This window comes from Arachis ipaensis, chromosome B8 (assembly GCF_059453495.1).
Source record: "Arachis ipaensis isolate K30076 ecotype BB chromosome B8, ASM5945349v1, whole genome shotgun sequence".
In the NCBI taxonomy this organism is placed as follows: domain Eukaryota; kingdom Viridiplantae; phylum Streptophyta; class Magnoliopsida; order Fabales; family Fabaceae; genus Arachis; species Arachis ipaensis.
This window is the reverse complement of record NC_142443.1, coordinates 117412908-117430811: the sequence shown is the minus strand read 5'-3', so window position 1 is coordinate 117430811 and position 17904 is coordinate 117412908. Positions and strand designations below refer to the sequence as shown.

Sequence of the window (17904 nt, the reverse complement as noted above, 5' to 3'; positions counted from 1 at the left end):
AAACCTCCACTGTTAAGGTTAGGAGCTCTGTCTATTTGTATGGATTGATTTTATTGCTTTTTCTATTTTAATTCATGTATAGATTTATAATTTAAGAATTGTTTTCACTCTTTATCTTATAAATTTGGGTGGAACGGAAGTATGACCCTCTTTCTATTTGAGTTCTTGTATAACTTGGAAAAGCTCTTTACTTGAACAACAGCTTGAAAACATATTCTCCTAAATTTTAATTATCTGGATTTAACGAGATGCGTGACATATAATCCTTTTATTTTTTGGGTAATTAGAGTTTTTGTGGCATGTAAACTGGAATTTGATCATGCAGCTTCTAATTGGAATTAATTGACCAAGGAATTGGCAGTTAATGAATTTTAGAGGAGACTAGAAAGGTTTAAGGAATTAGGGTCTAGTCACATATAATTTACTATAAATTAAATCCTACATGATTAAAATAGTTAGTAAGAAAAGTTAATCTAGAAAAATAGATAACTCTGAAACTTAACTGTTTTCTCCATATTTTCTTCCCAACCCATTTACTTTACTATTTTACTTTATGTACGATTGTTTAATGCTCTTTGAATATTCAAACACTCTTTTCTATTTCTCTAACTAAGCCAATCAATCAATCATTATTGCTTAGTCCTTCAATCCTCGTGGAATTGACCCTCACTCACCTGAGGTATTACTTAGTACGACACGATGCACTTGCCGTTAGTTAGTGGGTTAGAAATTTCGCACCAAATTTTTGGCGCCGTTGATAGGGATTGATTGTGATTGATAACTACTCTGTTGTTTGATTTCTTAGATTAGATAATTTTTCTTTTAATTAGTTTTATTTTAGTATTATTAATTTTTATTTTTATTTTCAATTTTTTTCTTTTTCTTATTTTTTCTTTCATTTTTTTTCGTGCTTTTCGTTTCGTTTCCCCTGGCGTGTTCACCCTGTTTGATTTTACTTCCTTTATATTTGTTTTTCCTTTTCAAAACTTTACGTTCTTTTTTTTCCTTTTTATTTTTTATTTTCTTTTATTTTCGTTTTGTTTCTGTCCGTTATTAATTTTTTTATTCTATATTTCATTAATTTTATTTTATTTTGTCTTTAATAACTAATATATATATATATTTTTTTTTTCTTTAATTCCTGAAATTAAGTTTGTTGTCCTCTATTTATTTTTATTTTAATTGTTCCTGTTTATTTTTCTAATTACTTTCGAATTTTTCTGTCTTAATTCTACCTATAATTTTCGAAATTTATTTATTTATTTTATTTAGTACTTTTATTTTATATTTTACACAGGTTATCTCACAGGGACTTCTTTGCACTCTGACGTAGAGAATCACATCTTTTCTTGTTTTATGCTTGTTTATGCACAGGAACAGAAACAAAGAACATCTTTTAGACTTTGACCCTGAACCTGAAAGAACTTTCAGGAGATGTTTGCAACAAACAAAACTTTACAAGGCTGCAGAATCCACTATGGATCACAATAATGCTGTTAATGCCAATGTGGCAAATTCAAACGGGGATGATCAACAAATGAGAGTGCTTGGCTCTTATTCTGCCCCTACTGCGGATCTTTATGGAAAAAGCATTGTGGTACCCCCTATAGCTGCAAACAACTTTGAGTTGAAGCCACAACTGGTCACCCTGGTGCAACAAAACTGCCAGTATCATGGACTTCCTCATGAAGATCTAAATCAATTTATCTCTGATTTTCTGCAGATATGTGATACTGTGAAGACAAATGGAGTGAACCCAGAGGTGTACAGACTCATGCTCTTCCCTTTTGCTCTGAGGGATAAAGCAAAGCTATGGCTAGATTCCCAACCAAAGGAGAGTCTGAATACTTGGGAGAAGGTTGTTACAGAGTTTCTTACTAAAATTTTCCCACCAAAGAAACTGATTAAGCTTAGGTCGGAGGTTCAGACCTTCAGGCAGAAGGAGGGTGAAACTCTTTATGAAGCTTGGGAGAGATACAAGCTACTGACTAGACAATGCCCTCCAGACATGTTCTCCAAATGGACTCAACTAGATATCTTTTATGAAGGCTTGGGTGAGATGTCTAAGATGAGCTTAGATACTTCTGCAGGCAGTTCATTACACAAGAAGAAGACACCAGAGGAGACTATTGAGCTTATTGAATTGGTTGCAAGCAACCAATATTTATACTCATCTAACAGGAATCCTGTGAACTCTGAGACCTCTCAAAAGAGAGGCGTGTTGGAAGTAGAAGCTGTGAATGCTCTTCTTACTCAGAACAAGCTTATGTCTCAGCAAATAAATCTACTTACTCAACAGATGGGTGACATACAAGTCTTAGCTATCAACACACAAAATCCACCTCAAGAGGCCTCATATGACATGGCAGGTAATTTTGTGCAAAATAATAATTATGATTATACTCAATCCCCTTCTGAACAGGTCAATGACATGGGGAGTGCTCCTAGAAATCCCAATAATGATCCCTATTCTCAAACCTACAATCAAGGATGGAGAAATCACCCAAATTTTGGGTGGAGAGACCAACCTAAGAGACCTCAGAACTTCAACAATAATTCTCAAGGTGGCTTCCAACAGAATAATTACAATAACCGCCAATTTCAATCTCAGCAGGAAAACTCTAAATCCCAAGAAGATGCTAATTGGGAGATGATGAAGAGTTTTGTGTAGGAAACCAGAGCATCGATTAAGAATTTGGAGATTCAGATGGGTCAAATAGCCACAAGAGTTAATGAAATTGATCAGAGGACCATTAATAGCCTTCCTGGTAACACAATTCCAAATCCAAGAGAGGAATACAAGGCTATCACCTTGATAAATGGACAAGTGGCAAGTATGGAAGTACAAGTTAGTGAGGAGCCCATTGAAAAAGAAGCTCCAGAGGAGAAGAAGGAAGAAGTAGAGCATGTCCCTCCAAAGCGTGCAGACAACCCATTTCCAGACTCTCTTGACACTTATCCTACATTACCAAAGGCTCCTGAGTACAAGCCTAAAATGCCATATCCTCACAGACTTCAAAAGGAGACCAAGGACAAGCAGTTTTCAAAGTTCTTGGAAGTCTTCAGAAAGTTGCAAATCAATATTCCTTTTGCTGAGGTTTTGGAACAAATGCCTCTCTATGTCAAGTTCATGAAGGAGCTGTTGTCAAAGAAGAAGCCTTTAAAGGGAGATGAGACAGTGGTCTTGACTAAAGAATGCAGTACCATCATTCAGAATCACTTACCAAAGAAGATGCCAGATCCAGGGAGTTTTCAAGTTCCATGCACCATTGGGAGCACAACCTTTGAGAAAACATTATGTGATCTGGGAGCAAGCATCAATTTAATGCCCCTATCTGTGATGAAGAAGCTGCAAATTCAAGAGGCATAACCCACGAAGATAGCATTACAGATGGCAGACAAATATATGAAGCCTGCATACGGATTAGTGGAGAATATCTTAGTCAAAGTGGGTAAGTTCTTCCTCCCAGCAGATTTTGTGATTCTTGACACAGGGGAGGATGAGAACGCCTCTATAATTCTATGAAGACCATTCCTAGCCACTGGAAGAGCTCTGATTGATGTAAAAGTGGGTGAATTAGTGCTTAGAGTGCATAATGAGCAACTGGTCTTTCATGTCTTCAAAGATATACATTCAACAGGTGAAGAAGAGATGTGCATGCAGATTGAGCTTATTGATCCAAACCTTCAACAACCCCCTGATGACGGACAGCAGAATCTGCAGCTCCAACCTCCTTTGGTGACAAACAATAAAATTCCTCCTGACATCAAACCTAAGTTTGGTATTGGGAATGCATCATCCACCAAGGAGGAGGTTCCCAAAAAGAAGAAAATGCCCAGGGGATGGAGAAACAAAAAATCTCCACTGAAGGATTCTCCCCAGGAATGAAGGTGGTGTTGACTAGCAATCCAGTGCGGACTTATACAGTAAACAAAATCCTCTCTCTAGAGCATATTGAGCTACTTTATGAAGGCATAGGAAAGAAGTTCAAAGTAAGGGGTGAAGAGCTGAGCCCCTATGATCCTCCTCCCTAGAGGAGCTGACCGTCAAGCTAGTGACGGTAAAGAAGCGCTTGTCAGGAGGCAACCCAATAATTTTGTATCCTTAGTTATTTTTCGTAGTAGTGATTTTCTTATTTATTTGATTTTTATTTAGTTTTTACTATTTTTCCTTTGTTTTACGTGTGTTTTGATCATGCAGCTATTTAGAACAGGAATTGGATATTTCCAAAAAAAATGGCTCACAACGCGCAAGCGTCGCTGACGCGTACGCGTCAGATGGGTGTGCGTGAAAAATAAAAGTGAACAGAGAGTTGCGCGGGAGTGGTGCAGGAATGATGCCTTTCGCACAAACAAGCCGCATCACGCGTACGCGTAACCCACGCGTGCGCGTCGTTTGCACTTTTGGCACTCTATGCGTACGCGTCACTGACGCGTACGCGTGACCTTGGAATTCGACGTAAATATGTGTTTGGGCAGAGAGTTGTGCTGGCTCGGGGATAGAAGTGTGCTAGAAGCACAAAACTTGCTCACGCGAACGCGTCCCTGACGCATGCGCGTCATCTACACAAATGGCCATCCACGCGTGCGCGTGCATGACACGCACGCGTCGCATGAAATTATTGGTTCCCAAGCCACGCGAACAGAGAGTTGTGCGTGCACGCGGCTGGCTTCGCGTGAATCACACAAAACCCAGGGCATGCGGACGCGTGCCTAACGCTTACGCGTCATTAAGAAAATCTCGCGACCTACGCGTACGCGTGCCGTACGCGTACGCGTCGCCTATGCCGCACAATTACACTAGTTTGCCGCTCAGTTTTAATTTTATTTCTCCCTCTCCCAATCCTAATTCTCTCTTGTTCTTTTATCCTTTTCTTTTTCTTTCATCATAATATTTGTCTCTTTCTATTTTCATTTCTTCTTTGCTTGAGGACAAGCAAACCTTTAAGTTTGGTGTTGACGCTTCGCTTAAGGGTTTTTTGTTTATTCCTATGGCACCAAAAGGGAGGCGAATCATCTTCCCTGAGGAGCAAAACCTAAACAATAAAACGACCGCTAGGATAACTAAGGTGGTTTAGTTCCTTTCATTTTTTATTTCCTCCCCTCTTTTTCTATATTATGTTCCGATTTTTTGCTATTTTTTATTTGTTTGTTGCATGATCCTTTATTAGTTAGAATCCTAGGTCTAGTTTAGTTTTCTCTTAATTGCTTGAATTCTAAAAAGATGTCTCATTTATTACTCACTGAGCTTGAATTCAAATAAAAAATACAGAAGTGATGTATTGCATGAGAAATTGAGTTAATTTTAAGAGTAGTCTTATTTACTTAGATGTGGTGGCAATACTTTTTGTTTTCTGAATGAATGCTTGACTAGTGCATATTTTTGATAGTGAAGTTTATGAATGTTAAAATTGTTGGCTCTTGAAAGAATGATGAAAAAAGATAAATGTTATTGATAATCTGAAAAATCATAAAATTGATTCTTCAAGCAAGAAAAAGCAATGACAAATACGAAGCTTGCTTAAAAAAAAAAGAATCTAAGGCTTTGAGCATTAATGGATAGGAGGGCCCAAAGGAATAAAATCCAGGCCTAAGCGGCTAAATCAAGCTGTCCTTAACCATGTGCTTGTGGCGTGAAGGTGTCAAATGAAAAGCTTGAGACTGAGCGGTTAAAGTCGTGGTCCAAAGTAAAACGAGTGTGCTTAAGAACTCTGGGCACCTCTAACTGGGGACTCTAGCAAAGCTGAGTCACAATCTGAAAAGGTTCACCCAGTTATGTGTCTGTGCCATTTATATATCTGGTGGTAATACTAGAAAATAAAATGCTTAGGGTCACGGCCAAGACTCATAAAGTAGCTTTGTTCAAGAATCAACATACTGAACTAGGAGAATCAATAACACTATCTGAATTCTGAGTTCCTATGGATGCCAATCATTCTGAACTTCAAAGGATAAAGTGAGATGCCAAAACTATTCAGGATTGCAATTGTAAACCCCATTATAAGAAGAGACATGAGCTTAATCGAACTCTCATTCTCATGCAAATTCACATCCTAAGCTTATAATAGTTCTGGTTGCTTGAGGACAAGCAACAGTTCAAGTTTGGTGTTGTGATGCGTGAGCATCTTTTCTATCTTTTCCTGGTGACTTTGTATCTAATTTGTTGAGTTTAATAAAGAATTAATTATCTTTTAGCCAATATGGATGCTACTTTGAGTCTTTTGTAATTTTGTTTATTTTAGGTAGCATTCGACGGAATTTGATGGAGTTTCTACAGCACAGGAATCAAAGGAGATGGCAGCAAGGAGCGATGCGTACGCGTGACGGACGCGTACGCGTGACTGACGCGTACACGTGATTTGGAGCTTTCCATGGCAACGCATGCGCGTGACTGACGCGTACGCGTGACACACAGAAAAAGGCCATCGACGCGTGCGCGTGACTGACGCGTACGCGTGACATACACCACGTGCAGAAAATGCAGAAAAATACTGGGGGCAATTTCTGGGTTGTTCTGACTCAGGTTTTAAGCCCAGAAAGTACAGATCAGAGGCTACAGAGTGAAGGAAACAAGTGGTCCCCACCCATCAACTGAAGACTTACTGATTAATTCTAATTTAAATTCAAATATTATTTTTAGAAAAAGATATTATTTTAGTTTTAGATAGATTTTAAATTTATTAGGATTAGATATAAAAGGGGATAGGAATTAGTTAACTGGGGATTCCATCTCAACACAATATTATTCCATTCCAATTTACAATCCTAGTTTTCTACTCTGAACCATGAGCAACTAAACCTCCACTGTTAAGGTTAGGAGCTCTGTCTATTTGTATGGATTGATTTTATTGCTTTTTCTATTTTAATTCATGTATGGATTTATAATTTAAGAATTGTTTTCGCTCTTTATCTTATAAATTTGGGTGGAATGGAAGTATGACCCTCTTTCTATTTGAGTTCTTGTATAACTTGGAAAAGCTCTTTACTTGAACAACAGCTTGAAAACATATTCTCCTAAATTTTAATTATCTGGATTTAACGGGATACGTGACATATAATCCTTTTATTTTTTTTGGGTAATTAGAGTTTTGGTGGCATGTAAACTGGAATTTGATCATGCAGCTTCTAATTGGAATTAATTAACCAAGGAATTGGTAGTTAATGAATTTTAGAGGAGACTAGAAAGGTCTAAGGAATTAGGGTCTAGTCACATATAGTTTGCTATAAATTAAATCCTACATGATTAAAATAGTTAGTAAGAAAAGTTAATCTAGAAAAATAGATAACTCTGAAACCTTAACTGTTTTCTCCATATTTTCTTCCCAACCCATTTACTTTACTATTTTACTTTCTGTACGATTGTTTAATGCTCTTTGAATATTCAAACACTCTTTTCTGTTTGTCTAACTAAGCCAATCAATCAATCATTGTTGCTTAGTCCTTCAATCCTCGTAGGATCGACCCTCACTCACCTGAGGTATTACTTGGTACGACCCGGTGCACTTGTCGGTTAGTTAGTGGGTTAGAAATTCTGCACCACTGGATGGCGGCGAGGCGTGGCGGGTTCGGCGGCTCAGTGGGACGGCGCAGCTGGCAGCGGTGACGACAAACGGTGGCGACCAGCTGAGCGGCAGCTCGCTCACTCTCCTCTTCTTCTTCCTCCGATCCCTCCCTTTTCTCTTTCCCCCTTTCTTTCTTTCTTTCTTTCTTCCCTTCCTGTTCTCCTTTTCCCCTTTTCTTTTTTTTTTCTTCTATTATGTGTTGTGTTCATGTATTGGTTGTTGGGGGTGAGTGAAGTGAGTGGTGGTGAGGCTGTGGGGTAAAAGGATTAAGGTTAAGATTTTTAATTTGAGAATTAGGGTTTGTTTTTGAAAAAACATGTGAAATTAAGAATTTTCGGATAAATCGAAATTTAATAATTTTAATTAAATTTGGGAATATTATAATTAATTAAAATTTAATTTATTCTCAAAATTTTTTTTTAAAAATATTATTTAATTATCAATTTTTTAATTAACTCTCATCAAGTATCCTAATTTTAAATATAAAATAATATAATTAATTTTTTTTATTTATAAAAATTAAAATATTAAATTTTAAAATTTTAATTATTTAAACTAAATTATATAAAATTTTTATTCTTTTATGATGGTTAAATTTTATAATTTAAATATAAAAAATTATTTAATAATTATAAAATTAAATAAAATTTTTAATTTAATTATAAAAATTTGATTTAATTATTTTTAATAAAATAATTTTTAAAAATAAAATCTTTAATAAATAAATAAATTAAAATTAGCTCATAAAATTTTACGAAAATTTTGGGTCTTCCACCCGTTACCACCACACTACCATTATTATCATCATCTCTTTAGTCTTTCCTTTAATTTTATTTCTAAACAGAAAAAAAAAAAAGAAGAAATAGACAAATATCAAAAAACTGATTCAAAAAAAATGACAAAAGAGCATAACCTTTATCATCATCAACAACAACTACCCAACAATTCAGCTGTCGTTCACGTTCCAACTCTGGTCACTGCAAGTGGTGTATGTCAATTCTACCACCACCATCCAAACCTAGTAATGCGACGCCGTTACTCCTTACGGTTCCAATTCATTGAAACAGTTCTCGCCAGACACTTCCTTTTCCGAACGAAGGGCCAAGAGGCACTTCTTTGCTGTGACCAAACTTTATGTTCTTTCATCATCATCAGTTTAATTTCTTGTGTTCTCTTTTCTTTGCTTTTTGTTTTATTTTTCATTTACTTCAAAAAAATTTATTACACAAACCTGTTTGAGACTTTTTATATTATTATAATGATGGTTCCTAGATGGTTAAAGAAAGTGTGAGATTTTTTTAATGAAGTTGTGATGGTTTTCTTCTAAGATATCATATATGGATAATAAAAAAGAGGAGGTGAAAGTAGTTAGTGTGTTTTTTGATTTACGTTGATTAAACTGGAATTTGAATAAAATAAAAGTGAGTTTGTAGAATTGATTTTGGATAGAAGTGAGTTTGTGTCAACATGATTTATGTTTGCCAATTTTTACTAAAATTAATTTTGATAAAATAAATATTGTTAGGATAATATTAGTTAAATTCATTTCTAGGTAAATAATTAATTAATTACTAAAAAATATAATATTAATTTATAATATTATTTTTTTAGTATATTTAATTTTTTTTATATTTTTAGTAGTTTTTAAAGTATTTTATTTTAGTATATTATAATTTTTTATTATTATAATAAAAAGTAATATTTATTTATGAAATTAAAAATAACATATAAAAAATTGACAACTTTTTAAATATTTTTTATAGTAAAAATTAATATTTATTTATTAAATTAAAAATAATATATAAAATAACATATTTTAGTATTCTTTTTAAGTACTATTAATAATCTTATTTTTATTATTATTTTAGGTTTTAGGTTTCTAGTGTTTTGAGGATGAGTTAGTTGAGAGAGAAGGAAGAGTCGTGCATATGGTGATTGTTGATAATGAATTGAGAAAAATGAGGAAATAATGAGTTCGAAATGGAATTAAGAACTGATAATGGTTATTATGAGGTTGATGAGTATGAAAGGAAAGTGTGCAGGGCCTATATCCCTGGCGTAGCAGGTTTTTCTACTGCACGAGTAGATATTGTTGAAAGTGATTTGAGATGAGGAATGGTGATGTCTGGTGGTGATTTGGGGATGAAGTTATTGGATTGTTGATAGTGTGCAGAGCCTATATCTCCGGCGTGACAGATTATTCTGCTGCATGACCAGTTGTTGTTGATAGTGTGCGGAGCCTATATCTCCGGCGTGGCAGATGTTTCTGTCGCATGACTTGTTGAATGTTGAGAGTGTGCGGGGCCTATATCCCCGGCATAGCAGATTGTTCTGTTGCATGATTTGTTGTGGTTGGTTCCTTCTCTGCTGCAGAAAGTGTGCGGGGCCTATATCCCTGGCGTAGTAGACTCCCTACTACATGAGTGTGTAGGGCACTATATCTCTGACGTAGCAAAAGAGCTGCTGCATGAGTGTGCAGGGCACTATATCCCTGGCGTGGCAGAAAAGGCTACATCCGGGAGGATGTGCCAGGTTGGTATTTACGGACCAACAAGTGATATCACGAGCCAATAGGATAGGCATTCATCATATGCATCTCTTATTTTCCTGGTTGCTTTGACTACTTGGGTTTGCCTATTTGTATAATATGCCTACTTGCTTCTTGAATTAATTGATATATATGAATATTACCTGTGTATTACTTGCTTGCATTAACTATGTTTGTTATGGACTTTGAGGAGGTTAGGAAGGTGGTGGTGATGGGATCGCACGGAGGTTAGGTTGGCGACGGCTGTGGATACAGCGGTGTGAACAGTATTAGTTAGAATTCCCCTAGGTTTAGACAACCCTGGTTTATGGTTTAAGTTCTTTATATATTTATTTATTTTGTTCTAAGCTTGAATATCAGTATGTGATGTGAAGTTCTAGGATTGCCTTCGGCGTCCCGGGACCGTACATCTTACATCATTGGGCACTGTTACCATACTGAGAACCTCCGGTTCTCATTCCATACTTTGTTGTTGTTTTTCAGATGCAAGTCGTAATCTACTTCGGTGAGATTGCGGATATGGTGATCGAGCGGAGTATGGTTCGTTTCTTGTGTATTTCTATTTTACTTCGTCATAGTATTCTTTCACCTTTTGTATATTTATCTTTATGGCCTTAGAGGCTTATTTGAGAGAATAGTTGTATAAGCCGTTTTTAACTCCAAACTTTGTATGTCTGAATATATACTAGTCGGCTTAAACTCCGCAAGTCGCGACTAGTCCCCTATGATTATTATACTATTATATCTAAATATATATATTCTATTCTTTTGCATCTATATCTTGTATCTTATGCGTTAGCTTCGTGTGAACGTTTCGCGCTTCTGAAATTCTGTCTTTGAGCTATATCCTTCTTCAGGCTTCTAGATTATGTTATTTCCTTCTATATATATAAATATGTATAAGCCTTAGGACTGTCGTAACCTCTGATTAACCTTTCCTTTACGGCTAGAGATAAGGCTTAGGGTAATTGGGGTGTTACACACGCCGACGCGCCATGTACGCGTACGCGTGTGACGATCGATTTTTCTATCGGTAAAGAAATATAAAAATATGATCACGTTGTAAGTATAGCTTCTAAACCAACAGAAAATCCTTTCGTACAAACGTTTTCAAGTAACAAACCCCTTTAAAATTGATAACTGAAGTATTTAAACCTCGGGTCGTCTTCTCAAGGAACTGCAGGGAGGTGTTCTTATTATTGGTTATGAGTTTTGTAAATTGGGGGTTTTGAAAGTAAGGAACAAGTAATTTAAATGACAAGTAAAATAAATAAATAACTGTAAAATAAACTCTTGGCAATGTATGAAAATTAGAAGTCCTATCCTAGTTATCCTTATCAATGGTGATGAGAATTATATTTTGCTCCCACTAAGTCAACCTCTAACTATGAAGGTAAGTCAAGTGGATAAATCAATTTAGCACCTAAAATCCTAGTCAACTCCTAAGGAAGGACTAGAGTTATAGGAATTTAGATCAATCAGCAAAGATAACAATTATCAATCATGATGAGTTTGACAACTCAAGGGTTACCAATTAATCAATTTAAGCCAGGAATATAAAAAGCTAAATAAGAATCATAAATCTGAAATACCTCAGTTTATATTAAATAAAGAAAATCCTAACATGAATGGTTCATAAGCCAATTTGGCAACATAAGTAATTAAATGAGAGCATTAAAGTATCTGAAAGTAAAAGAGAAATATAAAGTAAAAGAAATATTGAACCTGATGAAGAGTTGAAATCCTAAATCCTTTAAGAGGAATCCTAATCCTAAAACCTAAGAGAGAGGAGAGAACCTCTCCCTCTAAAAACTACATCTAAACTATGAAAAGTGAATAATTGAAGGCCTCTTCATGAATGGATGCATTCCCCCACTTTATAACCTCTAATCTGTGCTTTCTGAACTTGGATCTGGGCCAAAAAAGGGCTTCAGAAATTGCTGGGAGCGTTTTCTGCAGTTTCTGGTACGTGGCATCTGTCACGCATCCGCGTGGGTCACGCGGTCGCGTCATCTGGGAGTTTTCCTTATCACGCGTTCGCTTCGGTCACGCGTACGTGTCATCTGCGTTCTGCTCAAGGCGCGCGTCCGCGTTAGTCACGCGTTCGCGTCACTGCCTTTTCTCCCTAGGCACGCAGCTGCGTCGTCCATGCGTCCGCGTCCCTGCCAGTTTCTTCAAAAACTCCATTTTTTGCTTTCCTTCCATTTTTGTATGTTTCTTTTCCATCCTTTAAATCATTCCTGCCTTAGGAGATCTGAAAATACTCAACACATAAATCACGGCATTGAATGGTAATAAAAGGTAATTAAAATAATTATTTTTAAAGCATAGGAAACATATTTTTCACATACATCACATGATAAGGAAGGGAAAGTAATACCATGCAATTTCACATGAATAAGTGGATGAAGGATTGAATAAATCACTCGAACTGAGCACAAAATATATCATAAAATATGGGTTTATCAACCTCTCCACACTTAAACAATAGCATGTCCTCATGCTAAATCCAAGATAAAGAGTAAGGTAAGGTTAAAGTGGTGGAATCTCATGCAATGCAATCTATTCTAAATGCAACTACCTAAATGAATCATGCAATTCTAATTGTTATTCACTTGTATATAAAGCTTACATGTAGTTAAATTAATTCATATCCTCAAGGAATCATATATGCATAGCCAAACCTTAGATAATGTTAAAGCACTTTTACAATTGAGATGGGTAAAAATATTTCACAAGCTTGCAAGACAATTAACAATTTAAGCATAGATATATGGTGATGAGCTATTGAACCCTCACTGGATTTTGTGTTTACTCTCTAGTCACTCAGTGTTTATTGGGTTAATCACTCTATTCTTTTTCTAACCAATCAACAATTATAGAATACAGACATACAAAAATCATGAGGTCTTATTCAAGGTTGTAATGGGGCCAAGGTAAAGGTAAGGGTATATGTATAAGGCTAAGTGAGCTAATAAGCGAATCCTTGATTAGTCTAAGATCTCACCTAACATACATACTTTATAAATCAAAGTTTCTTAACCTATTTGCCCAAAATTTCCCTCTTTGTATTGCCAACTCATGTATTAAATTTAATTTTGTCCCATGTGCATTGATTCTTTTATTTTGCATTTGGAGAATTTTTGTATCCCCTTATTTAAATACTGGAAATTTTTTTTTAATCAATACACATGGTAATTCAATTGTTTTGATTTCACATGAGCATGCTTCCTAAATTTTTGTTTTTGGAACAACTTATTCTTTTTAAATTCCTACTTTGTTTCTATCATCCCATGTTCCCATAAAATTCTCCACACTTAAACAATACACAATTTCTATCTTAAGCTAACCAAGGATTCAACTTGGGATTTTTTATCTTGTTTTTCTATTTAAGGCTAATAATGTGGTTAATAGAGCAAGAGGGGATTAAAAAGCTCAAGGGGGCTAACAAGGGTGATGTAAAAGGTAGCTAATTTGGGATAAGTGAGGAAAAATTCAAATGATGGCCTCAATCATCTCTTGGTATGTATCTATATTCTATAATTGGACATATAGATTAAAACAAAGTAAAGAACATCAGAATGAAAAAGAAGGGCAAAACACACAGGAATGAAAATTATGGTCTGAATGTAACCATGCAATTAAGCTCAAGACTCACAGGCTGTGTGTTCTCCAGCTCAAAAATCATATATCAATTATACATGTCATGCAAGTAGAAATTAAAAGTTCCCATTATTCTCAATGTAAATTTTAGGGTGGCCCTTAAAATCTTAGTGTTGTTTCTTGATGAAATGTTGTTAACTAACTAACATGTAATGCTATATATACAAGGTATGTGGATTGTTTTAATTTACTAAGATTTCTAGTTTACTCCTTTTATTTTCAATTAAACCAAACTATCATATGCTAAAAGGGTAAACTATACTAATTAATCCACATATTCTATAACTAATAAGTTTAGAATTGCAAACTAAACTAAATGGCTAAGATATAAACTAAAGTGCAAAATGCAGAAATAAAGTAAAAATACAGCAAAAGAACAATGTATAAATACTGAAAAATAAAAATAAAAATAAAAATAAAAATAAAAATACAGAAAAAATAACAAAATAAGATAAAAGAGTCTGTAGTGGTTCACCAAAAAGATACGCCAGGGATGGCGGCCTCCCCACACTTAAAATAAAGCATCGTCCTCGATGCTCACTCAAGCTGGGTGTGAAGAAGTGCCATCACCGGAAGGATGGGCTGCTGGAGTCTCGGTGGAGGCCTGAAGGTCTGCAGACTGGATAAGGGTAGGAGGATCTGTCTACTGCAGTGGAGGCTCTGACTGTATAGGAATCTCTGGGTCTGCGGCCTGAATCTGGTGTGGCTCCTCCTGCTGTGGCGCAGCCTGCACTGGTCTTGCTTGCTCAGCCTCTCTCTGTGCATGTGTCTCCTCCTCATGCTCGTCCGCCTCCTCCTCGGATGGCTCTGATGGTGTGTCAGGCTCGGAGGGAATGTCGCCGCCAGATCGGATTATCAACTTGAGGTGCTCATAGCGTCGCTTGTTACGATGCTCAGATCTCTCATATCGCCGTCAGTTGCGGCACTCCATCTGGTCCAGCTGCTGAAATAAGCGGTGCACGAGGTGATAAACGGGCTCTGAGGCAGGTGGAGGTGCAGTGGTGGTAGTTGGGGCAACAGTAGATGAAGAAGGGGCAGCTGAAGGTGTGGCTGTCTCATCAGGAGCGGTGAGGAATAGAGGTTTGTAACCCAAAGCCTGAAACTTCCTGCTGTGAGGGATAATCTTCTTGCAGTCTGCAGCAGGTGGCTTCTCGTCAGCCAGCTCCCAAGGCACGTTAGCTCGACGGCCGAGCTGGGTAATCAGATATGGAAAAGGGAGAGTGCCTCTGACATGGACTCTGGCCATGTAATACCGGATGAAATGTGGAAGATACAAGTCCTTACCCTCCATCACACACCAGAGGAGGGTGATCATAGCAGCAGGCAGCTCCGTCTCATGAGTGCTCGGCATAACAAAGTTGCTCAGGATCTGGTGCCAAAGCCGAGCCTCATCATTTAGATACATCAGCTTGATTCCCTTAGGCATTGCTGTGTTCTTTCCCATGACCCATGGGGCAGTAGGATCAAGGGCTATCCTTTGCTTGACAGCATCCCAGTCAAATCTCAGAAAGCGCATGTCCTCTTCAGCCTTTTGGTAATCATCAGGCTGATCTGACTTAGGCTGAAGCTGCAGAATATTCTCAATGGCTTCCTCAGTTACCAATATCTGTTTTCCTCTGAGGTGCACTGCATCCAGGGTAGTCTTGAAATAGTTGCAGTAGAACTCTCTGACCCAGGAAGAATTGACCTTTGTCAAGTTTCTCTCTAAGAAGAACCAGCCTCTCTGTTTGATCTAATCGGAGGTGTACTGCTGTAGTTCTTCTGGAATTTTCAGAGTTCGCTCCAGGTACAGGTTCCTGGAGGTGGCAAACACTGGATACTTCAGCTCAGAGTATCTGTTTGCAAATTTTACCGGATCATTGGCAGTGAGGAGCTGGTCAGCCTTCTCCTGCGGGGTAAAGTGCTTTTCCCGCCAGGAGTCATCATGCATAATGTCCATGATAGACATAGAGGATTCACCTCTTTTCCTTTTACCAGTGGTTGCCTTGCCTTTTCCTTTTCGTTGAGGGTCAGACATCCTGAAAAACAGAAATGCAGGATATAATTGAAGAACAAAAGCAGAAAAACAAGTAGGCAAATAGAATAATAGTAAGATAAGCACATATTCGCAAAAGAGCATTAGAATAAAGAAATGAGTTAAATAAATGTACATTTTGGATTGTTTCGGAGTTAAAAATCTGAGATGAGAAATCACAATCCAAAATATATTATAAGTAGAATACCTGTTAATTAGGAGAAAAAATAATCATGCCATGAGTTAAAAAGTTGAAAGAGTTGGTTAAAAAACAAAGGGAGAAGTTAGAAAGTTAAAAGTGGTTAAAAGTGAAAAAGAGGTTAGAAAGTGGAAAGCAGTGAGTTAGGGGAAAGAAAGTTAAAGTAAGTGGCATGATAAATGTTTCCTAGGTAACAAGAAATTCACAAATTTAAAGAATAAGCAACTCATATTCAAGCAAGGATATCAGGTTGATGATGATTCATATAGAGATGAGAGTAGCAAAAATTAGAAGGAAATCATCAATAATGCGATTTACTAGCCAGGGAATTAAGAAGGAATAAGAATGCTATCCCGTGCATTCATGAAATGGTTTGGTAAAAGCTAAGTAATGCAAAATTTAAAATTGCCAAAACCAATACATGAATGGGAAGGAAACCATTTGCAGAAAATTGGGCAGCATTCCGGCTAAAATTGGATGTTCCCGGGTAATAAACAGCAAGCAGAACAGTTCATATAAATTAAAATAAAGCTGCAAATAGACATAAGTAATATGAACATGAAAGAGCAGTGTAATAGCAGCATGAAACAGTGAAGAACAGCATATGAACAGTATAAATATCACAGCCAGACAAAAATAGCAGAATAGGTAAAACAAGCAACAAGTACGGCGCAATTATCAGGCCTAAATCCACTAACCACATCCTAGCTACCTAACCACCTAGAATCCACTACAAACATGCATCTCTAACTAGCTAAATTCGAACATAATCTAAAAAAAATATGCAACTAACTACGAATGAAAGAAAAGTGGCATTCGGCAGAACCTGGTATGCGTATGAACTAAGGTAGGGATCAGAGAGATGGCGGTGGTGAAGTGGCGATGCTGGGAGGGGGCACGGTGGCGCTGTGGCGGAACAGGGCGGCGCGGTGGTGGAGCAGGTTGGGTTGGAGGGTGGGGTTTGGGTTGGGTGAAGGGTTGTGATGGTGGGAGGGTTGGCGAGGGTTGTGGATTGGAGGGGGATGGAATGGGAGGCGGCGCTGGTGGCACGGTGGTGGTGGCTGGCCGCGGTGGGGGCAGCGGTGGTGGAAGGAAGAAGAGAGAGAAGAAGGGGAGGGAAGGAAGAAGGAGAGAAAGGGGAGAGGGGGGGTCTGGGTGGTTGGGGGTGGTGCGGCGATCGGAGGTGGTCGGCGGTGGTGATGGCTGCAAAGGAGGGAGTTGCAGAGAGGGGGAGGAGAAAAGGGGGGGGGTATGGGGGGCGCGATGGGGTTAGGTTTCGTGTGACTGGGGGTTAGTGGATTTGAATCCACGTGAACGCGTGGGACACGTGATCGCATGGCTAGGGTGAAATAGGTTTCACGCGGTCGCGTGATTGACGCGATTGCGCGGGTTGGGTACAAGATGGATGATGCAGACGCGTGAGGCACGCGACCGCGTCACTGAAAATTGTGCTAAACGCACAATTCCAGCGTCGTTTCAGCGCAACTCTCTGTCTCCATTAGGGTGCCATGCTATCCACGTGACGCGGACGCGTCGCTCACGCTTTCGCGTGGGATGGGTGTTTTGCAAGTGACGCGTTCGCGTCAGGGACGCGGACGCGTGGGCCGTTTTGTGCTAAACGCACACCAGCCGCACGATTCCAGCCCAGATTTCTGGACGTTGGATTTTTACGCCGATTTCTAGATCACGCTTTTGCGTGAGTGACGCGGACGCGTGGGAGGTGTGTTTCGCGACTGACGCGAACGCGTTAGCGATGCGATTGCGTGGAACAAATTGTGCCAATGGCACGCTTCCAGCCACGCTTTCGCGTGACTTTCTGTTCACTTTCCTTTTCTTCCTAATGCACAAGTGACGCGGATGCGTCGCGTTTGACGCGTCGCGTGCGATTTTTTTATGCAATTATGCAATTATGCAGTAT

The 17904-nt window shown here is 38.0% G+C and overlaps 1 pseudogene; it reads right to left on the bottom strand.

Moving 5' to 3' along the window:
• Nucleotides 1-10304: 10304 nt before the first annotated feature.
• Nucleotides 10305-15790, bottom strand: LOC148549380 (uncharacterized; annotated as a pseudogene).
• Between the last annotated feature and the right edge of the window lie 2114 nt (nt 15791-17904).